General features: G+C 46.6%; 1 pseudogene; it reads left to right on the top strand.

The window, feature by feature from the left end:
- Positions 1–502: 502 nt before the first annotated feature.
- Positions 503–22,547, top strand: LOC136519474 (protein TIC 21, chloroplastic-like; annotated as a pseudogene).
- The last annotated feature ends 1,092 nt before the right edge of the window (positions 22,548–23,639 follow it).

Raw genomic sequence — 23,639 nt, forward strand, 5'->3', positions numbered from 1 at the left:
GAATATCAGTAGCTAAATTCAATGGTGACAACAAACAAACAAGAGAAAACTATCTTCTCAATCATATACCTAGATTGCAGAAACTATTTTCCCAATCTAGGCATTATAAAGTCATTTATCGAAAACTGCTAATGCCTAGACTGAAGAAACTATTTTCTCATTTCCGTTTGGAAAGCACATTATAAACAACAACAGACGCTCACCCTTCTGATTGTATAGTTTGATAGCTAAGGTCATCGCATTTATTTTTCATTCTGAAATTTCTTCTTGCACTGCTAAATAAACCCCACATGTTTCAGTGCTGTTTTTTTTCCTCTCCAAATGCTGAATTTGCTGGACCTAAATTCGCACTGTTTCAGAAAATATTCAGATGAACAATGTCCATAATCGTCGAAAAGCCACTCTCCAAGCAAAGAATGAGTGGGAAGAATGTCAATAAAAAAGAGAGTGGGAAACCCCTGTGACCGGCAACGACCCGAACACCACACAACACAAATCACAAATGTAGTCGCTCCACCTCTCCCCGGCGCCGCCAAGGCCAGCCCTCCCGGCGCTGAGGCGGCGGCCGGTGTCCTCTGTCGTCGCTTCGACGCTGGCGCCAAAGCCCCACTTCTTCGCTCCTGGTCGTGCGGCTACTGTCAATGGTACCTCATTCTATGCTGCTGGCCGAATCTCTTCGCCGTACCACCTCACCGCCGTGTTTGCAGGAGCTGGGGCGGCGACATCCAGTCTTTCTGACCCCAGCCCTCTCTCTGCGGAGGCCGTGGACAAACGCGCCAAGCTAGCTCAGGTGCCTTTCACCCGCCCACTCCATTGATGTGTTGAGTTTTAGTAGCCGTACCGCCAGGATTTCTAGTGTCCGGATAAGGACAATTAGAGTTGTAGTCAAGTGTCCTAGAGATTGGGGTTCTTGCAACCATGTGCTCGTTGTTTCTGGTTGCTGCAACAATTGGTCAATGAGGTTCAAATATTTTTGACTATTTGAGAGAGCTAGTGGAGCACACCAGCGAATGCAAGGAAAGAAAATATAAGCAATGTTGTGGTAGTTTCTTCTTCTGCTACTGCTCTGCTTTGGTGTGATGGAATGAAGTGGCACCTTAGAATTCAATCATCAATACAACAACAACAACAACAACAACAAAGCCTTTAAGTCCCAAACAAGTTGGGGTAGGCTAGAGTTGAAACCCAGCAGAAGCAATCAAGGTTCAGGCACGTGATAGTTGTTTTCCAAGCACTTCTATCTAAGGCTAAGTCTTTGGTTATATTCCATCCTTTCAACTCTCCTTTTATTGTCTCTACCCAAGTCAACTTCGGTCTTCCTCTGTCTCTCTTCACGTTATTATCCTGGTTTAGGATTCCACTACGCACCGGTGCCTCTGGAGGTCTCCGTTGGACATGTCCAAACCATCTTAACCGGTGTTGAACAAGCTTTTCTTCAATTGATGCTACCCCTAATATATCACGTATATCATCATTCTGAACTCGATCCCTTCTTGTATGACCGCAAATCCAACGCAACATACATATTTTTGCGACACTTATCTATTGAATATGTCATCTTTTCGTAGGCCAACATTCTACACCATACAACATAGCAGGTCTAATCGTCGTCCTATAAAACTTACCTTTTAGCTTCTATGGTACCCTTTTGTCACATAGGACACCAGATGCTTAGCGCTACTTCATCCACCCTGCTTTGATTCTATGGCTAACATCTTGATCAATATCCCTATCTCTCTATAGCATTGATCCTAAATATCAAAAGGTATTCTTCCTAGGCACTACTTGACCTTCCAAACTAATATCTTCCTCCTCCCGAGTAGTAGTGCCGAAGTCACATCTCATATACTCAGTTTTAGTTCTACTGAGTCTAAAACCTTTGGACTCCAAAGTCTCCCACCATAACTCCAGTTTCTGATTCACTCCTATCCGGCTTTCATCAACTAGCACAACATCGTCTGTGAAAAGCATACACCAAGGGATGTCCCCTTGTATGTCCCTTGTGACCTCATCCATCACTAAGGCAAGCAGATAAGGGCTCAAAGCTGACCCTTGATGTAGTCCTATCCTAATCGAGAAGTCATCCGTGTCTCCATCACTTGTTCGAACACTAGTCACAACATTGTTGTACATGTCCTTAATGAGCCCGACATACTTCATTGGGACTTTATGTTTGTCCAAAGCACACCACATAATATTCTTTGGTATTTTATCATAAGCCTTCTCCAAGTCAATGAAAACCATGTGTAGGTCCTTCTTCTTCTCCCTATACCACTCCATAACTTGTCTTATTAAGAAAATGGCTTCCATGGTTGACCTTCCGGGCATGAAACCAAATTAGTTCATAGAGACCCGCGTTATTGCTCTCAAGCGATGCTCGATAACTCTCTCTCATAGCTTCATAGTATCGCTCATCAACTTAATTCCCCAGTAATTAGTACAACTTTGAATATCCCCTTTATTCTTATAGATCGGTACCAATATACTTCTCCTCCACTCGTCAGACATCTTGTTCGATCAAAAAATATGGTTGAACAGCTTGGTTAGTCATACTATAGCTATGTCCCCAAGGCATCTCCACACCTCAATTGGGATACCATCGGGTCCCATCGCCTTACCTCCTTTCATCCTTTTCAACGCCTCTCTAACCTTAGATTCTTAGATTCTCCGCACAAAGCGCCTATTGGTGTCATCAAAAGAGTCATCCAACTGAAAGGTTGTGTCCGTATTCTCACCATTGAACAATTTATCAAAATACTCTTGCCATCGATGTCGGATCTCATCCTCCTTCACCAAGAGATGCTCTCTTTCATCCTTAATGCACTTAACTTGGTTGAAGTCCCTTGTCTTTCTCTCACGAACCCTAGCCATCCTATAAATGTCCTTCTCTCCTTCCTTCGTATTCAAATGTTGGTAAAGATTCTCGTACGCTCTACCCTTTGCCACACTTACAGCTCACTTTGCAGTCTTCTTTGTCACCTTGTACTTCTCTATGTTGTCCACACTCCTATCATGGTACAAGCGTCTATAGCATTCTTTCTTCTCCTTAATAGCCCTTTGGACTTCCTTGTTCCACCACCAAGTATCTTTAGCCTCGCCTCCACTTTCTTTGGTTACTCCACACACCTTTGAGGCTACCTTCCGAATGTTGGTTGCCATCTTCTTCCACATGTTATGTATATCCTCTTCTTCCTTTCAAGAGCCCTCTTTGATAACCCTTTCCCTGAATACCTCTGACGTCTCCCCTTTCAGTTTCCACCACTTTGTTCTTTCAATCTTAGCTTGTTTATCCCTACGGGCATGCACCTAAAAACAAAAGTCTACCACCAAAAGCTTATGTTGAGAAACAACACACTCCCCTGGTATCACCTTGCAGCCCAAGCATGCTCGTTTGTCCTTTCTTCTTGCGAGGACAAAGCCAATCTGGCTAGAGTGTTGTCCGCTACTAAAGATCACTAGATGAGATTCTTTCTTTCTAAAGAAAGTGTTGGCTATCATCAGGTCAAAAGCTACCACGAAGTCCAGAACTTCCACCCCCTCCTGATTCCTACTACCATACCCAAAACCCACATGAACTGCCTCAAAACCTACGCTTGTAGTACCTATATGCCCATTAAGATCTCCTATAAAAAGCTTCTTACTACTAGGTACAGCTCTAATCAGGCCATTTAAGTCTTTCCTAGAACTGTCTCTTAGCACTCTCGTCGAGGCCTACTTGGGGGGGCATATGCACTAATTACGTTCAAGACAATATCACCAACGACAAGCTTGACTAAGATAATCATATCTCCTTGCCTTCTCACTCCCACCACACCATTTTTAGGCTCTTATCAATCAAAACTCCTACTCCATTTCTATTTGCGACTGTCCCTGTATACCACCTCCTTCGCCTTTTGACCCTTCCATTTAGTCTCTTGAACACATAATATATTTACACGCCTCCTAGTCATGGTATCAACTAATTCTCTTAACTTACCTATAAGCGACCCTACATTCCAACTACCTAAACGGATCCTAGTTGGTTCAACTAGCTTCCTTACCCTTTGCACCCGTCGACTCAGATGTGAAGACCCTTGCTCATTTTTCACTACACCCGGGCGCCGATATAGCGTGCCACTAAGGAAGCGACGACCCAATCCTTGCTCACTTGACACCATGCCCACATCACAACATAGCACATCACTAAGGGGGTGCTGACCCGGCCCTTGCCCATTTAACACCATACTCGGGTTCCGATATGGCGCGTCGCTAAGAGGGTTACGCCCCAACTGTTTTCTTTCGGATTTCATCTCCATTAGAATGGCTAGATTTAATATTGTCTCGCCAAGCCTATCACAACTCTCCTCCTTTACTAGGGCTTGGGACCTGCTATATTGAGACAACATAGGCGGAGTTAGAATTCGATCATCAATATTAAAGAATAAAGACTTGTAGTCCGACTTTGTTGATACATTGCCTTGTAGTCTATTTTTCGAAAGAGGTGTGATATCGTTTGGTTTTACTATATTCAGAAACCACATTTAGTTCTACCAAAACCTCATGTAAACTGTGGTATCTTTTGTTCATGATTTCTAAAGTTGTGTTACTGTTATAATTTCCATATCCATATGTTAGCTATGAGGTCCTATCTTTTGTTACTTGACTATTAGCGTATAGTAATAACTTGGTTAAATTGTCAAACTTCAAGAGAGTTGTTTCCTAAATGAACTAGAACATGGTGATCTTTCTAGATTGTCAGGAACCCCAACTATTTTTCTCCATCACATAGTTACTGGATCTACCAGCACTCATGTGTTAGCTATGAGATGACCTACCAACACTCGTGTGTTAGCTGTGAGGTGCTATCTTCTATTACTCAATTGTTAGTGTATAGTAACTTTTGGTTAAATTGTCAGACAACAAGAGAGTTGTTTCCTAAATAAATTTGAACATGGTGATCTTTCTAGATTGTTAGGTACCCCAACTATTTTTCTCCATCACATAGTTATTGGGATCTACCAACACTCATGTGTTAACTATGAGGTACTATCTTCTATTTCTCGACTGTTAGCATATACAGTAACCTGGTTCAATTGTCAGACTTTAAGAGAGTTGTTTCCTAAATAAACTTTAACATGGTGGTATTTCTATATTGTCAGGCACCTAAAGCTATTTTTCTTCATCATATAGTCACTGGGATCTACCAACACTAATGCTCCCAACATACATTAATATGCATACTATGATTCCAACACTCATGCTCCCAACAAGAATTTACTATGCATACTATGTGTCGGTGCAGAAAGTGACCAACAAGTAAATATTTATAGTTTTGCCATACGTTGTAATCGGAGGTGGCCTAGCACTCAATGACATAGGGTTTATACTGGTTCAGGCAACATACTGAAAGGGTCGAGATGACGACTAGAGGGGGGGTGAATAGTCTTTTCTAAAACTTAATCTCGTCGGCTAACCAAAACAAGTGTGGAATTATAACTATCGGTCTAGCCAAGACTATACCTCTCTATCTATATTCACTAGCACCTTGCAAAGATACTAATCAAGCAGCAAAGGTGCTGGGCTAGCTAGAGCACACCTAACCAATTCTAGGAGCAAGGTCACACAAACCTATGCCACTAGTACTTTAAGCAACAAGGGAGCTCCTACACATGCTAGTAAGCAAAAGCACAAAGCTAACTAAGCTCACTAGTAATGCTCAATAACAAGGCAACCAATGCCTAATTAGAGAGCGCAAATACTTAGCTACACAAACTAAGCAATGTGACTAACAAGGTTACTAAAACCAAATTAGCCATGCAAGGAAGCTACCTCTATGCTACACAAGCAAGAAGATAATTAGCAAACTACACAAGCTAACTAATTATTAAAGCAACAACACAAGCTTAATGTATATAAAAGTAATTGCAAGCTTATGTAACGGGAATGCAAACCAATGGGGAGAACAAGGTTGACACGATGATTTTTCTCCCGAGGTTCACGTGTTTGCCAACACGCTAGTCCCCGTTGTGTCGACCGCTCACTTGGTGGTTTGGTGGCTAATTAGCATCACCCGCTAAGCCCGCACGTCAAGCGCCGCAAGAACATACCCCTTGAGTGAGGGTAGCTCAATGACACGCTTTACTAAAGTTGCTCTTCGCAGCTCCCGCGGGGCGAGCACAATGCCCCTCACAAGCACTTCTCCGGAGCGCCGCACAAGCTTCTTGCGGGCTTCGACGGAGACCACCACCAAGCCATCTAGGAGGTGGCAACCTCCAAGAGTAACAAGCACCACTGGCTTGCAACTCGATCACCTAGTGCCACTCGATACAACCTCATGATGCAATCGCACTAGAATAGCTCACTCACACAATCGGATGATCACTATCAAGTATGTGTGAGATGGAGGGCTCCAAAGCACTCTCAAGCATGGACACAAAGTCCCCCAAGATGCTCAGCACCAGCCATGGCCGAAGGCCACTTCTATTTATAGCCCCAAAGGCTAAACTAGCCGTTACCCCTTCATTGGGCAAAAATCGGGCCGACCGGACGCTCCGGTCGTGTTCACCGGACACTGGACCGCAGCGTCCGGTCGCCTGTAGATGGCCACGTGTCCTGATTCCAACGGTCACTTGACCTGACTGGATGCAGTAGCTTCAACTAACTGGATGCAGAATCCTCAGTGTCCGGTCGTTTCTAGTAAGCTCCCCGAGGCGTATTTCTTCGACCGAACGCGTCCGGTCCACCTTGACCGGACACAGACCAGCGTCTGGTGCTAAACCCTAGTCACTGTGTCGCCATGTCAGTTTGATCGAACGTAGAAACCAATGTCCGGTGCATCTCAGACCCAGCGTCCGGTCAGTTGACCGATGTCAGCGTCTTTGTGATCAACTCGTTTTCACTTCTAACTTCTTCACCCTTGCTCCAATGTGCCAACCACAAGAATTTGCATCCGGCACAATAGAAAATAGGCATTCCATTTTCCCGAAAGCGGTGAATCCCGCCGACCCAAACCCATCTCAACCTTGCAAACACCACCTCCTTTGTAGATGTGCTAGCACCACCAAGTGTACACCACCATGTGTATGTGTGTTAGCTTTTCACAATCATTTCCCAAAGGATGTTAGCCACTCAACTTGCCACGCCACTCGATCCTAGCGACGATGCAAAGTTAGATCACTCGAGTGGCACTAGATGACCGATATGCAAACAAGTTTGTCCCTCTTGATAGTATGGCCATCTATCCTAAACCCGATCATAAACTTTTCTACACATCTATGATCGGTGAAATGAAATGCCCTAGGTTATACCTTTGCCTTGCGCATTCCATTCCATCTTCTTCAATGTTGATGCAACACATGCACCAACATGATCAACAATGATATGATCCACTTCATATCATCATGTGATCATATTGGTTCATCGATCTTGACTTTACTTGCTCTTCACCGTTGCCATCGTCCATCGGCGCCAAGTCTTGCTCAAGCTTCACCGCCACGCGGTCCATCACTCCAAAGCCTTCAACTTGCCCTTCACGCTTGCAACCGGTCCATCAAGCCAAGTCTTGTCTTGATCTTCTCCACATTGATCACATGACTCAATGTCATGTCTCATGTGCAATAAGCTCCTTCATCATCACATGTATGAGCTTTGCAACATCTCCAAGCCATTTTTACCTCCATGGCATATGTTGCTCACACACATGTACCTGTGGACTAATCACCTGTGTATCTCATATAAATACAATTAGTCCACCTAAGTTGTCACTCAATTACCAAAACCAAACAAGGACCTTTCACGTGCCCTACGTCCAGTTTAAGTCGGTCGGTGACTTTATTCCTAAGCCTAAGTGCCCAAAGTTTGCAGTGGGGTTACAAACGAGAAGGAGAAAGATAGGGGATACAAGAGGTCTGGTCGGAAGGGCCAAGAGTGATGGGAGCCCTGCTATGAGCTAAGTGTTCAAGTGTGTGCTTGTGGTTCGAACCTGGCGGTTCTATGGTTGTGAACTAGTGAACTTGATCAATCTGGTAAATCTGAATGAACTTGATGAACCTAAATGTTGGGAGAGAGCGTATCCCTTTTTATAGATGAAGGGGATGACCTTACAAGTGAGAGGGAGAGAGTACATATACTTCTAAGCCTTGTTGCCCATGCCGGCGAGTATAGGATGATGGTAGGCACCCACAACATTGTTGGATGTCAGATGCACGTGGGAGGTTGTGTTGTTTTCTTCGGGCATGGCAGACGTCGGCGCCTACCACTCTATTGAGACCTGGGGGCATGCAAGGGGTTTTACCATGTTTGCCTGGTACGGTAAATGTCAGCGTCCACAACACTGTCGATGCCCAAAGGCATGAGGGGGGAGCCTTACCATAAGGGAGTTAATGGCGCCCACAATACTATAGGGGAAAATGTCGACACCTACAACACTGTTTGGGCTCTATTTGTGCTAGGGAGGTTGTAGAGTACTGTTTCTGTAGGTGCATAGGGTATAGACCCTGGTATTGCGGTTTGACTTGTGTGCCCCACCTTACTTTCTCTGTCCATTTCCTGGTCCTTATCAAGCGGGCGTCCCCGGTCGGTTAGTCCTAGTCAGCTTTGATCGCGCCAGTCGAAGAAGAGCAGTGAGCAGGGGTTTGTCGCATCCCCAGTTGAAGACACGGGTCAGAGTTAGAAGTAGTGCTTTGGCCAGGCCTTTCGATTGGAGAGGCTGTCTGGAGGTGGGCTAGAGACCGAAGCGAGTGCTCCAGTCGAAGAGGTGGGCCAGGGTCAGAAATGGGTGTTGTTCCTCCTCGGTCAGGCCTTCTGGTCGGTGATTGGATCGCCCTTCTGGCCTGTTGTTTAGGTACTTGGGCTGGCCCATGAGTCATGGCTGCTTGCAACATTGCTTGTTGGGCCGAGCTTCTGTTGGGAAGCCGGTCCATGAGGGATCTTGGGTTTATGAACTCAACAGGAGCCCCTGAGCCCCTAGGTGATTTGAGCAGAATCGTTTGGGGGATTTTTGTCTTGATGGCGGGTGTGCGCAAGCGCACCCGTGGTTGTAGCCACCGAGCCCCCAGACGATTCGAGTAGATTCATTCAGGGGATTTTTCATGTTGCCAGCGGGGGAGGTTTTCGTTTTGTCGGTGGGTGCACACAAGCGCACACACAGGTGTAGCCCCTGAGCTCCCGGGTGATTCAGGCAGAATCATCTGGGGGTGTTGTTAGCGGGCGTGTGTGCGTGTTTTTTAGTCGAGATGGAGTCGTCAACCAAGACGTCATTGCGCAACTAAGGTGGTTAGTTTTTAGGGATCAAGTGAGACGATGCTCGTGGATCCTGCCATCGGTGCACGCCGTGGGATCGGGCGAGGCAGTTAGTTTAGGGATCGAATGAGATAGAGCTCGTGGGTCCTGGTGTTGGTGCACGCCATGGGATCGGGAGAGTCAGAGTCATGGATCCTAGCCTTGGTGCAGCCCGTGCAGCCAAGGCAGTTAGTTAGTTTAGGGATTGAGCGAGCTGGAGCTTGCAGATGCTGATGGGGCGAGTTTGGGCTCGCAGACCCAAGTATTTGGTGTGAAACGTAGCCGAGGATGGGGCGAGTTTAGGGTCACAGACCCAGTCGTTTGGTGTGAAGTGTAGCCGAGGATGAGGTGAGTTTGGGGTCACAGACCCAGTCGTTTGGTGTGAAGCATAGCTAAGGATGGGGCGAGTTCAGGGTCACAGACCTAGGCATTTTGGTATCTTGAGCCCTCGAGCCCGTTGGGCCATGGTAGGGGTCGAATTGAGTTGTGTGTGTTACCCCATCCTCGATTTCTCACAACCAGAGGGGTTGAGCTTTGTCGCTTGCCTCGATAGCTTAGGCTCGAGTGACGCGCTCGGTGAGTTCGCTAACGGGTATGATCGAGTGGAATCCGAGTCCGTCATTTGTGATAGGGTCGGCATAGCCCTCTTGTGACATTCCATTGCTCCTTTACCTGCAACCCGATAGATGCCTAGGTCATTTTGGAGATTGGCCCGGGTGGCCTAATGGCGTCCCCTCAATGGAGATTATGTGGGCTTGGCAGAGGCTTAGGATCGAACGAGAAGGTTGAGATGACCCTATCTGCTTTGGGGCAGACTAGGCGAGGGCCGCACGGGGCTCATCTACATTTTCTCCCCTGGCTCTGTTTGACATGGGGCGGCCTCAAGCCCTTCGTAGGCTGGCCTTCGAACCCTGGTCGGTCATTGCTCATGTCGAATGAGGCAACTGCCGCTTCGTGAGGCAACACGGAGCGTTGTGATGCATTTCGCTGCATGTGCAATGCTTTAGTTCTTGAGCCCCTGGGCGGTTCAGGGCCCAAATCATCCAGGGGGCATGGGCATATGGAATGAATGCGTGTATGGATGTATGAAATGATTATAAAGAAATAGTGGGGGTTGGCAGTGTTACCTTGATGACTCGAGTGACGGGGTTTGAAGAGCTCCAATCAGAAATATTCGATCGGGACCCATGCTCGTCGTTCATGATGGAGTCGGCATGGCCTACATGGGGCATCCCTCTGCTCCTTACCTATCTCTCGGTGTGTTTTTCTGAGCTGTTCGATCGACTTAGGAAGCCTGATGGTCTCTCCTGGTGGAGATCCCGTTTGTTTTGGTTTTTTCCAAGTCCCACCTAGGGAGGCAAAGAGCCACCTATGCGTGGTGATGCTTTGGTTTTTGCGCCCGGCGTATGGTAGTGGTGGGCCATACCTAGGCCACGTCCCACCTTACTAGGTGTCGTTCTGTCTGACCAAGCGTCATTCCATCGGTCAGGGTGCGTCCCATCGTTTCCCATCTGCATTGAATAGGGAAAGGGAGAGAGTTTTTCGCTCTGATCTTTTGCCCTTCTTCAACTATCATGTTTCCTCCTTAAATAGGGGGAAAGAGAGGGCTTTTCTCATAGTCTTTTGCCTATTCTCCAACTATTGCCTCTCCTCCTTCTTTCTCTTCACCGAGAGTGCCTGTATGTCACGGCGATTCCTAAGTGAGAGAGAGGGTAAGCGAGGGGGAGGACTTACAGATCCTTTTGTGAATCCAGAGTGTGATGTTGAGCTAGAGACTGCCTAGGGCAGTGCTAGCCATCTTTGCCTGAGAAGGGGCGGCTTCCGCTGAAGCAGGTGGTGCGCTAGATGCATCTGTGAGGCCTTTTTTGGGATGGAGCCTTGTGTGGATTTTTTCTGGTGGATCTTCACTGGGCGAGCCTTGTCGGAGGGGAAGTTGCCCATGATCATGCTGGTGGAGGGTTCTATGCCTATAGCTGTTTAGGTTGGCCAGTTCATAAAGTTTGATAAGATCTCTTCCAGCCATGGTGGCCATACCTCGATGGTAGTGTCCCTGCCCAGGAGCTGCCTCGACTGCATGAGAAGGTCAGGAACTCCATGCTCTTCTACTAAGTGTCTATGGGTGTGATGCCCTTGAGGTACCCGTTGCGCTTGTCGAACTCAAGGGACGAAACCAGGTGGGTCCCTTGAGGTACCCGTTGCACTTCGCCAAAGTCGAGGAATCGGAACCAGGCGGGGCCCCTGTGGCTGTGGTTAGGTCCGACGGTGTGTGCCATGGCCTCTCCTTTGGCATTAGGTGATGTCGTTGAGGGGCCACAGTAGTATTTGGATTAGAGGTAGTTAGAAAATGTAATAGTTAAGTTCATGGGTGAGCCCCTGTATGAATGGTTTTTGTATCAATGAATCCATCAGGTCTGTTCTTGTGATAGAACCACTATCCGTTCCTTGTTTTTTTTATCCTGGCATAACTTTTGTTTTTATCCTTTTTCACACCAACCCGCTAGTTCTGTAGGTTGCAGCTGTTAAGAACCTAGGCATGGCCCACAGGGCTCGACTGCTTGTAACTGTAGGTCGTGGCGGGGTGCATTCGGTTAGGAGTAAGAACAGAGTCACGTAGGGCAATCAAAGGAATGGAATGCGCTTCCGTTCGGGGACAAAGTTGTTACCATGTGATAGTAAAAAAGAGAGGTAGTATTTAGTATTGTACCCTCATGGAGCCCTCAAGTGACTCGGGCTAAAAGTGTTTGGGCTAGGGTGCTTTACAGGAGCAAGTGTTGACTAAAAAGCGGTAAGACCAAATTTAGGGGAAAATGACGTAGTTGTTCAATGTTCCAAGTGTTGGTGAGAATGTTGTCGTTGTTGTCCTCCAGTCGGTAGGTGCCCGGTCAGATTACTTCAGTCACCATATAGGGTCCTTCCCATGGTGGAGAGAGTTTGTGTTTTTCCTTCGTTGATTGGGTCCTCCAAAGTACAAGATTGCCGACTTTGAGTATCCTCCCCTGATCTTCCTTTCATGGTACCTACAGAGAGTTTGCTGGTAGCGAGCGGAGTAGATGATGGTCGTCTCGCGGGCCTCTTTAAGCAGGTCGATTGCGTCTTGCTGAGCCTCCATGGCTCAGTCATGGTCAAAAGCCTTCACTCTTGGGGCACCATGGTCGAGGTCAGAGGGCAGCACTGCCTTAGCTTCGTAGGCCAAGAAGAAGGGTGTGAACCCTTTGGATTGGTTTGGGGTCGTTCTTAGGCTCTAGAGGATTGCTGGGACCTCTGTAACCCATCGTTCGGCGTACTTGTTGAGTCGGTCAAAGATGCGTGGCTTAAGTCCTTGGAGGACCATGCCATTGGTACGCTCGACCTGACTATTAGTACGTGGATGTCCGACCAAGGCCTAGTCGATCCTGATGCCGTATCCATCATTGAAGTCTAGGAACTTCTTTCCGGTGAAGTTAGTCCTGTGGTCAGTGATGATACAGTTAGGAACGCCGAACCGATAGATGATGTCGAGGAAGAATTTGACCGCCTCTTCCGAGTGGATGTTGGTGATGGGCTTGGCCTCAATCCACTTGGTGAACTTATCGACTGCTATGAGTAGGTGAGTGAAACTACCTAGGCCCTTTTTTAGGGGTCCCACCATGTTGAGGCCCTAGACCACAAATGACCAGATGATAGGGATGGTTTGGAGCTCCTATGCTAGCAAATGGGTTTGCCGAGTATAGAACTGGCATCCTTCACACCTGCAGATGACCTCCTCTACATCTCATAGCGCGGTGGGCCAGTAAAAACCTTGGTGAAAGGCTTTTCCGACCAGTGACCTTGGGGCCACATGATGTCCACAAATCCCAGCATGGACCTTGAGGAGGAGCTGCTTCCCCTGGTTGGTGGGGATGCACTTTATGAGCACCCCTGATGGACTCTGTTTGTAGAGTTCATCACCGAGCGCGATGAAGGTCCTGGCGCGTCGAGCGATCCGTTAGGCTTTAGTCCTTTCAGGTGGGAAAACCTCCTCGAGGAGGTAGGTGAGTAGCGATGCTCGCTAGTCAGTTTGATCGAGCGCCAATATGATGAGGTTAGCAGGTGACGTCATCATGGAGGTACTAGGATCAGAGCCCCCAAGCGCTGGCTTGGCGCTAGGGTCAGAGCCATTGGGTGCTGGCTTGGCGTCGGGGTTGGAGCCCCCGAGCGTCGGCTGGGTGTTGGGGTGTGTCTGGACCGGACCTTCTAGGTGCAGGTGGATGGCTCGTGGACATCGTTGATGAAGACCCCACTTGGGATGGATGGATCCCGCCTGGCGGCCAATTTTGTAAGAAAATCAGCGGCATCGTTGTCCTTTTGGGGGACGTGATGCAGCTCGATCCCCTAGAATTTTGAAAGGATCAGGATACCCAAGATGGGGGTGAATTGGGCTAATTCTAAATTTCTTTGCAATAATTAAGTCATATGGTTAGCCCAATTAACCCCTTGTGCCTAGAAAATGTATCTATTGATCTACCACACAAAAGTTTAGCAACCTATGTTCTAATCCTACTCTAGCATGGCAATTCTATGAATGTAAATGACAAGAATTGAATTGCTCAAAGTAAATGCTCAAAGTAAATAGAGAAGGAGGAACGTGGCAATATTTTGCCAAGGTATCAGAGAGTCGCCACTCCCCACTAGTCCTCGTTGGAGCACCCGGGCAAGGATGTAGCTCCCCCTTGATTTGCGCAAGGATCAAGTGCTCTCTATGGGTTGATTCTTCGACACTCCATCATGGTGAATCACCCACAACCGCTCACAACTTGAGATGGGTCATCCACAAGCTTCACTAGATGATCATCAAACTCCCAATCACCATGAAGCCGTCTAGATGATGGCGATCACCAAGAGTAACATGCACGAACTCTCACTTGACCACGACAAGCCTAATGAGAAGGGTGGATGCACACTTTGCTACTCTTGATCTCACTAATGAGGGCTCTCTTTGGTATTCTCAAATCTCAATCACCTCACTAGGACCTTGCTCTTCTTGGCACTCTCAAAGGTGTTTCTTAGCTGTTGGAATGAGCAAAAGTACCCCCACACACTAATAGAGGAAGTATTTATAAGCATGGCTGAAAAATGAACTGTTATGTGCCTCTGCGGGGTGACCAGACGCTTCGGTCATATTGATCGGATGCACCGGCCAGTTCTCTCCGAACTCTAGTGTTTAAGTGGTGACTAGACGCGTCTGGTCATGATTTTCCCTCTCTAGGGTTGTGGTGGAGTTTGGCACTCATGGGCAAAGTGGCCTTCTTGTCCACATTCAAAACACTTCTTTGGCTTTGGCTTTTGTTGTTGTTGATCTTGAGCCTTGTTTTCTTTGTTTGTCATGTACCCAATGCCACTTCTATCCATCTTCATGACAGTGTTCATTAGTAGCTCACTTTGAAGATGCTTGCCTCTTGTGAACTTGCTCAATCCAATCTTGAGATGCTCTTTCTCCAACTTGAGCTTCTTGTTCTCTTCCTTGAGAGCATCATTATTTTTCTCTTGCTTGAGCTTCTTGTTCTCTTCTTTGAGCTTCTTATTCTCAAGAATCAAGTCACCATCATGATCGCTAGTCTCAAGTACTATGGTGTTGGTGGTCTTGAGCTCTTCAAGATCTTTCTTGAGCTTTTCATTATCATTCTTGAGCTTGACAAACTCATCATAATCATTGGCCTCAACCACTTGCTTGCCCTTGCTACTAGAACTTTGCTCAATGCTCTCAATAATCAAATCATCACATGATGTAGCTATATCAATCTTAACAACATTGTTAGTAGCATCATGTGGCTCATTGGATAGAAATTCTTGAGCAATGACAAGATTGTCATGATTAATCTTAAGAGTAGTATATTCTTCTTTTAGCTTGTTATGGCTAGTGATGAGCTCTTTGTGCATCCCCTCAAATTTATCATGTTTATCTTTAAGCTCTTTCTTAGAAGATTTGAGCTCCTTGAGTTTGGATGATATAGCATCATTTGCTTCTCTAAGCTCAACACTAGCCTTTTTGGCTATATCACATTTTGCTAAAAGTGAATCATTCTTAGCCTCTAGTTTTTCATTCTTAGCTCTACTCTTTCTAATAATCTTAGTGTATTAATTTAGCAATTTAACAAGATCATCATAAGAAGGTGATTCATATTTATCATCATCACTATCGCTATCATCATTGCTAGCATGTTCATCACCACTACAATAATCATTTGATACCTTGCGATCACCCTTGGCCATAAGGCATAGGTGTGTAGGGGATGATGGTGGTGGTGGCGGTGAAGATGATGAAGAGTCAATAACAATGGCGACCACCTTCTCATTGTCACTATCATCATTAGATGAGCCACTAGATGAATCAATGTCCATGAGCCAATCACCGACGATGTATGCCTTTCCACTTTTCTTCTTGTAGAAGTCCTTCTTGCCATCTCTCTTCTTGTATGGCTTGTTTTTCTTCTTCTCATCTTCTTCTTTATTGCTTGAGTCATCTTTTTTGTTCTTGTACTTGTCTTTCTTGGGCTTTGTGCATTGATGTGCTAGATGACCAAGTTCTCCACAATTGTAGCAATCCATCTTGGAGATTGGCTTCCTTCTAGAGCTTGTGAAGAACTTCTTCTTCTTGCCATCGAACTTGATGCCACTCTTGTTGAGCCTTTTTAGCATCTTGGCGGTTCTTTTCACCATGAGAGCAAGGCTTGCATCATCAACTTCATCATCACTTGAGCTCTCATACTCAAGCCTTGCTTTGCCCTTCTCTTGGCAAGCTTTAAATGCTAAGTCTTTTTCTTTCTTCTTAGTAGAGGATGAGCCATCTTGTAGTGCGATGTGCATATACATCTCATGAGCATTGATCTTTCCCAAGATTTGTGTTGGTGTAGCGGTGGAAAGATCACCTTGATGAAGCACGGTCAAAATATGCCCATATTTGTCAATGGGGAGGACACTCAAGATCTTTCTTACAACATCGGATGGTTGTATTTGAGTGAGTCCAAGCCCATTCACTTCCTCTACAAGAACATTCAAGCATGAATATATTTCATTAGCATATTCTTTGGGAAGCATCTCAAAAGAGTTAAGCTTTTTCATGATAAGATGATAGCGTTCCTCACGCTCACTCTTTATTCCCTTATGGAGCGCACAAACGTCCGACCATAGTGCATGGGCATCTTTGTGGTTCCTCACCCGGTTGAACACATCTTTGTAAAGGCCTCTAAAGATGGTGTTTCTCGCCTTTGCATTCCATTTTTCATAATTCACCTCATCGCCTTGTAGGTGTGTAGCATCCCGAGGTTTTGGGAAGCCTTGTGAGGCGGCTCTAAGTATTCCAACATCTAGAGCTTCTAAATACGCCTCCATGTGGATTTTCCAATATGGAAAATCATCCCCCTCAAAGATAGGAGGAGGTCCATCCCCGTGAGACATCTTTCTCTAGGCGGTTAAGCCTAAATACGTGAGCACGAGGCTCTGATAACAATTGAAAGGATCAAGATGCCCAAGAGGGGGGTGAATTGGGCTAATTCTAAATTTCTTTGCAACAATTAAGTCCTATGGTTAGCCTAATGAACCCCTTGTGCCTAGAAAGTGTATATATTGATCTACCGCATAAAAGTTTAGCAACCTATGTTCTAATCCTACTCTAGCATGGCAATTATATGAATGTAAATGACAAGAATTGAATTGCTCAAAGTAAATGCTCAAAGTAAATAGAGAAGGAGGAACGTGTCGATGTTTTGCCGAGGTATCGGAGAGTTACCACTCCCCACTAGTCCTTGTTGGAGCACCCGCATAAGGGTGTAGCTTCCCCTTGATCCACACAAGGATCAAGTGCTCTCTACGGGTTGGTTCTTCAACACTCCGTCGCGGTGAATCACCCACAACCGCTCACAACTTGAGTTGGGTCATCCACAAGCTCCACCGGATGATCACCAAACTCTCAATCACCGTGAAGTCGTCTAGGTGATGGCGATCACCAAGAGTAACAAGCATGAACTCTCACTTGACCACGACAAGCCTAATGAGAAGGGTGGATGCACACTTTGCTACTCTTGATCTCACTAATGAGGGCTCTCTTTGGGATTCTCAAATCTCAATCACCTCACTAGGACCTTGCTCTTCTTGGCACTCTCAAAGGTGTTTCTCAGCTGTTGGAATAAGCAAAAGTACCCCCCATACATGAATGGAGGAAGTATTTATAAGCATGGCTGAAAAATGAACCGTTATATGCCTCTGTGGGGTGACCGGACGCTCCGATCATATTGACCGGATGCACCTATCAGTTCTCCCTGAACTCCAGTGTTTAAGTGGTGATTGGACGCTGAACAGCGTCCGGTCAGCACTGACAGGACGCGTTCGATCATGATTTTTCCTCTCTGGAACCTTACTGGAGTTGACCAGATGCTGGGACTCAGTGTTCGGTCATCACTGACGGGACGCGTCCGGTCGTGATTTTTCCTCTCTGGACCTTACTGTAGTTGACCGGACTCTAGGACTCAACGTCCGATCACTTCACCTCTCAGCGTCCGGTCACTTCTAGACGACTTCACCTTGATCAAATAAACTGACCGGACTCTGTGCCAGCGTCCGGTCACACGGAAGCTAGCATCCGATCAGCATTTAACCCTCCATTCACTTCCAACTTTCGATCATACATGAATGAAGTTTGCTCCAATGGATCTAATGGCTTTTTAGGAGCTACCTAGTGCTAGGTTTAGCAAGTGTGTACCACACCTAACCCACTAGACTCACCTAGATCAAGCTACTCATCCATACCCCCCTTAATAGTATGGCCAAAGGAAAAATAAAGTCCTAAACTACTCTAAGTGTATCTTTAACTCCAATCGACACTTAGAACTAGTCCATCCTTAACCTTGTCGTCCATCCTTTGAAAACCGAAACGATTTCCATCATAGGGGGCATGACCACCATGATAGCCCAATCAATCTCCATTACCATGACCTAACTTAATTGCCTCTGCAAAACACACGTTAGTCATAGTAATCATGTATTGTCATTAATCACTGAAACCCAATTAGGGGCCTAGATGCTTTAAAATTTGTCCTCGAGCTTGCGCACCTCTTGATAGTATGTTGCCATGAGGGTAGCACCAAGACTCCTTCATGACCTGATCAACGATCAGCTCTGAGTCACCACGAACATAGAGTCATGTAACACCAAGCTCGAAGGTGATGTGTAGTCCATTGATGAGGGCCTCATACTCCGTGACGTTGTTTGAGGCTAAAAAGTGGAGGCGGATGGTGTAGCGGAGCCTACTCCCGTCCAGGGAGATCAGAACCACTCCAGACCCCAATCTGGACACCATGATGGACCTATCGAAGTATATTGTCAAGTACTCGTGGGTGACGTCTAGGGTCGGTAGCTGGACCTCCATCCATTCGGCAACAAAATCCGTGAGAGCTTGAGACTTAATAGTGGTACGGGGGATATACCTGATGTCGTGGCCTATGAGTTCGAGTGCCCACTTGAAGATCCGTCCCACGACATCATGGTTGCGGATGATGTCTCCGAGCAGGTATGAAGTGACGACCGTGACTTCATGGTCGGTGAAGTAGTGCAGGAGTTTCTGGGTTGCCACCAGCATGGCATATAGGAGCTTTTGCACCTGGGGGTACCGGACCTTGGGGTCGGTGAGTACCTCCCCGACGAAGTAATGGGCTGTTGTACCTTAAGGTGGTGTCCCGGTTCCTCTCTTTATACGACTAGGGCGGCGCTTACCACATGGTTGCTGGCCACGACGTAGAGGAGGGGTTCTCCTTGTTCGAGAGCGACAATGCTGGAGCCGTCGCTCTCGCCCTCATCATCCGGAAGTTTGTGGAAAGTGGTAGGAGCATAGCTCGCCATTCCCATGAATTCGGATGTGAGAGGGGATGGCAACAGCGTCCTTCGGAGCCCCCAAGCGCACGCATCTGTGGGGAATGCGAGGTCGTAGGGAAACCGATCGTGTGGTGTTCATGGTGCGGTCAATACTATCCCTCCGGATAATCGGTGGGAGATAGTAAACAGAGAGTAAATAACAATATGCACATTACTCACAGCAGGGTTTGAGCAGAGAGTTTGCTTGGAATGAAGCGCATATGACTCGTCGTTGAAGTCGTTGTGCGTCCCGGAGCCGATGGAGGGTGTCCCTCCGATGGGCATCGGAACGAGAGCCTCCTCGCGGAGGTGTAGTACGCCGAGCCGGTTGGTGACGAAGTCCAGGCTTTCGAAGAGGAAGGCCTGGGATGGCTTGAACACGGGTGGAACCCACGCCCCAACAGGTGGGAGTGCGGGAAACTCCAGTGAGCCGAAGCGAGTAGTATCGCTTGAGCCTGCCATGGCGAAGGTGGCGGAAAAGTAGGCCATCCGATAACCAAAAAGTGTTGAACATACAACGTCTTCCCCACGGACGGCGTCAACTATCGGTGCAGAAAGTGACCAACAAGTAAATATTTTTAGTTTTGCCATACATTGTGATCAGAGATGGCCTAGCACTCAATGACACATGGTTTATACTGGTTCAGGCAACGTGCCCTACGTCCAGTTCGAGTCGGTCGGTGACTTTATTCCTGAGCCCAGGTGCTCAAAGTTTGCAGTAGGGTTACAAACGAGAAAGAGAAAGATGGGGGTACAAGAGGTCCGGTCGGAAGGGCCGAGAGTGACGGGAGCCCCGCTATGAGCTAAGTGTTCAAGCGTGTGCTTGTGGTTCGAACCTGGCGGTTCTGTAGTTGTGAACTAGTGAACTTGATCGATCTGGTGAATCTGAATGAACTTGATGAATCTGAATGTTGGCAGAGAGTGCATCCCATTTTATAGATGAAGGGGATGACCTTACAAGTGAGAGTGAGAGAGTACGTATATTTCTAAGCCTTGTTGCCCACGCCGACGGGTACATGATGATGGTAGGTGCCCACAACACTGTTGGATGTCAGATGCACGTGGGAGGTTGTGTTGTTTTCTTCGGGCATGGCAGACATCGGCGCCTGCCACTCTGTCGAGACCTAGGGGCATGCAAAGGGTTTTACCATGTTCGCCTGGTACGGTAAATACTGGCGCCCACAACACTATCGATGCCCAGAGGCATGTGGGGGGAGCCTTATCGTAAGGGAGTCAATGGCGCCCATAATACTGTAGGGGAAAATATTGGCGCCTACAATACTGTTTTGACTCTATTTGTGCCAGGGAGGTTGTAGAGTACTGTTTCTGCAGGTGCACAGGGTACGGACCCTGGTATTACGGTTTGACTTGTGCGCCCTGCCTTACTTTCTTCGTCTGTTTCCTGGTCCTTATCGAGCGAGCGTCCCCGGTCGGTTGGTCCCAGTCGGCTTTGATCGCGCCAGTCGGAGAAGAGCAGTGAGCAGGGGTTGGTCGCATCCTCGGTCGGAGACGCGGGTCGGAGTCGGAAGTAGTGCTTTGGGCAGGTCTTCCGGTCGGAGAGGCCGTCTGGAGGCGGGCTGGAGACCGAAGCGAGCGCTCCAGTCGGAGAGGTGGGCCGGGGTCGGAAACGGGTGTCGTTCCTCCTCGGTCAGGCCTTCCGGTCGGTGATTGGATTGTCCTTCTGGTCTGTTGTTTAGGTACTTGGGCCGGCCCATGAGTCGCACGCTGCTTGCAACGTTGCCTGCTGGGCCGAGCCTCTGTTGGGAAATCGGTCTGCGAGGGGCCCCGGGTTTATGAATCCGACACTGTGATTCTCAAGTATTAGCCAATCAGTACTTACCTTTCTTTTGCAGGTTAGCAAAAAAACTAGAGAAAACAGCACGGCATTTTAAGAATTTGGGTACCCTGGGGTTTTGGTCTCAGTTAAAAAACTAGAGAAAACAGCACGGCATTTTAAGAATTTGGGTACCCTGGGGTTTTGGTCTCAGTTAGTGTGTACATTTGTTTCGGCTGGGATTCTGTCATTCTCTGCGGCTGCTACAGGGAATGTAACAGCTCCCTTCACATTCTGTGCAACTGCAGTTGGCATCGTCATGGCCTTCATCTCAGTCTTCCAGTTATTGGCGTCCTCGCTGGTTGGTTTCTGGGCTAGTTTGGACTGGCTGGTGCTGGTTTGTTGTGAGAGGAAAGCACTGTTGACTGGTTGAATAAGCCTGGCTGAAACCCGAACATACCATATGGTTATATCCGCCTTTCTGAAAGGCTTAAAAGAACAGCAAATGAACCTTCGAAGGTACTTACATCGCCTGAAATAGTTGTAAAACTGCAGCATTATTTTCTTTTTCTCCGTGGAACAAAATATTTCTGCTGTCACTTAGCCTATTATATTCGCACCATCTTCCACCTGTCTACAGCTGCTTCATGTCCTCATCTGGATCTTACACCCATCAGCACATTATTTGTAGTATTTGACTTATTTCGCTAAATCTGCTGGAAATAAAGTGGCTGGAATATATTTCTGATTCAAGCTAAATAAAAATAGGAAAACTCCTACGGAGAATTCTGTTATCTTACTTTTATGTGGTGCTCTTGAGAAAATGCTCTAGACATGCCTCTGAGCCAAAACTAAAACTGTTTTCTCCTTTTTCAGGCTCCTCCACGTGTGGATGTGGTTAATAATCTGAGGAACAGTATCGTGCTTAATGTTGTTGGAATGGCTGCTGCAGTTCTTGGCCTGCAGGCAACTGTAGGTGCTTTGGTAGGCAAAGCACTCACTACGTCACCAGTGCCCTACTGCCAGGGAATATCCCCTGGACAGAGTCCCGTTTCTTGCTTTAGATATCTTTCTTGTTCAGGTATGCCACTGTTTATTTTTGTTTTCATTTGTGTTTAGTGTACAGTAAGAATAGCTTACGTGGGTGTTTCATGCTTTCTTTCTAATGGGAAAGTTTGTTTTGTGTAGTCTGGCATAGATTATCTTCACACAAATATTGGAACACGGGTCCACAACTGAAAACCAATATTATTTCCAATAGCTAGTGTCTAATTCTCATCATAACTAAAGCTCTAGACCTCCATTGATTTTTAAAATTCAATTTATGTTAGTCCAATTGGTATTACTATGTTTGTTTGACATTGTGGCAGTCCATTTCTTTATTTATTCAATATAACTGGTATTTTCGCTACGTTATTACTGATACAAGAGCAATCATCGTGTTCTTGCCTTTTGTTTCTATCATCTACAGGCTTCAGAGCCAACACGATCCTTTCACATTTCCTTGGGATATCCAGCTCACTGGAGCTACTGCGGTCTGTAACATTGACCCAAACAGAAGCTGCCCCAGTGCCAAAACCAGCATTGCGGTCTGTAACATTGTCTAAAACAGAAGCTGCCCCAGTGCCAAAACCGGCATGAGCGTGTCCGCAAAATCCTCCTGACCTGACGAGTATATCACCAGTTTTTTTGTTTTTTGTTTTATTATTGTAGTCCAATACGGATCTATTGTATCCATAGATCTCCGCTCGTTTTGAACCATATGAGCTTAAATCGATTTAATAGCCTAGTCTGTAAGTTTGACAGCTTCCAAACACACGAAAGCTGCCTCACAGAAACAGAATACCACATTGCTGTCAGGTTGGAAACCTGGTTCCAGCTCCAGATTATGTTATTTTTTTACCGCAGAGAGCAAGTTTCTTTGTATGCACATCATCAAAATGTGTCTAAAGGCAGAATTTAACAATTTTATATAACCAAACGATGTGCAGCGCAACAAAATGAAACCTTCATTTCCTCTATGCTATTGTAAAGCACTGTTTGTTACATTCAACTCTGGGTAACGTTGAAAAAACACAGGTTAACAGCCAGTAACCCTCATGTCCTCTACCACTGCCATATGGACCCTGTATATTTCCTAAGAGATGTACAAGATGAACAAAATCAAACCTTCAGCCAAGTAAAAACTGACGGCCCGTCAGAACCAGTCTTCAAGAATTAGAAACTCCAGTCAGCACCTATGCCTCGTCATACATAGCATAACATACCTCCCTGACCCAGTAACACTGCAGCTGTATCCAACAAAAGAACTCATCAAACTCTTGCCGTTCTCATGATCCGAAGTGGCTTCATTATCGCGTCAAGATTGTCAGCCTGCATCTCGAGATTCCCTGAGTCCAATTCCATCGGCTGTATGTCATCCGAAGCGTCTGCATCTTCAGGGACTTCAATATCAGCACCAAGTTCAATGAAGTCAGCAAAGTCCTCACCAGAGACTTGCTCTGGTTTCTGTCTCTCTTCTTCCTCCAAAGAAACTATCCTTCCTCCACTGCCATGGCCAATGCTTGTCTCAAAATACCGACCCCAACTGTTGTTTTGGACGGTGTCTACTTTGCTTCTCTTGGATTTGTTTTTCTTCTTGGGGTGATGAAGCTTGCATCTTGATTCTTGTGGGCACTCTCCTGTCGCCTCAAAGACGGGGCATACATAGCTGTGCTTTTACGACACTGCTCGTAACAGAGATTGT

Source organism: Miscanthus floridulus, chromosome 18 (assembly GCF_019320115.1).
Source record: "Miscanthus floridulus cultivar M001 chromosome 18, ASM1932011v1, whole genome shotgun sequence".
Lineage (NCBI taxonomy): Eukaryota > Viridiplantae > Streptophyta > Magnoliopsida > Poales > Poaceae > Miscanthus > Miscanthus floridulus.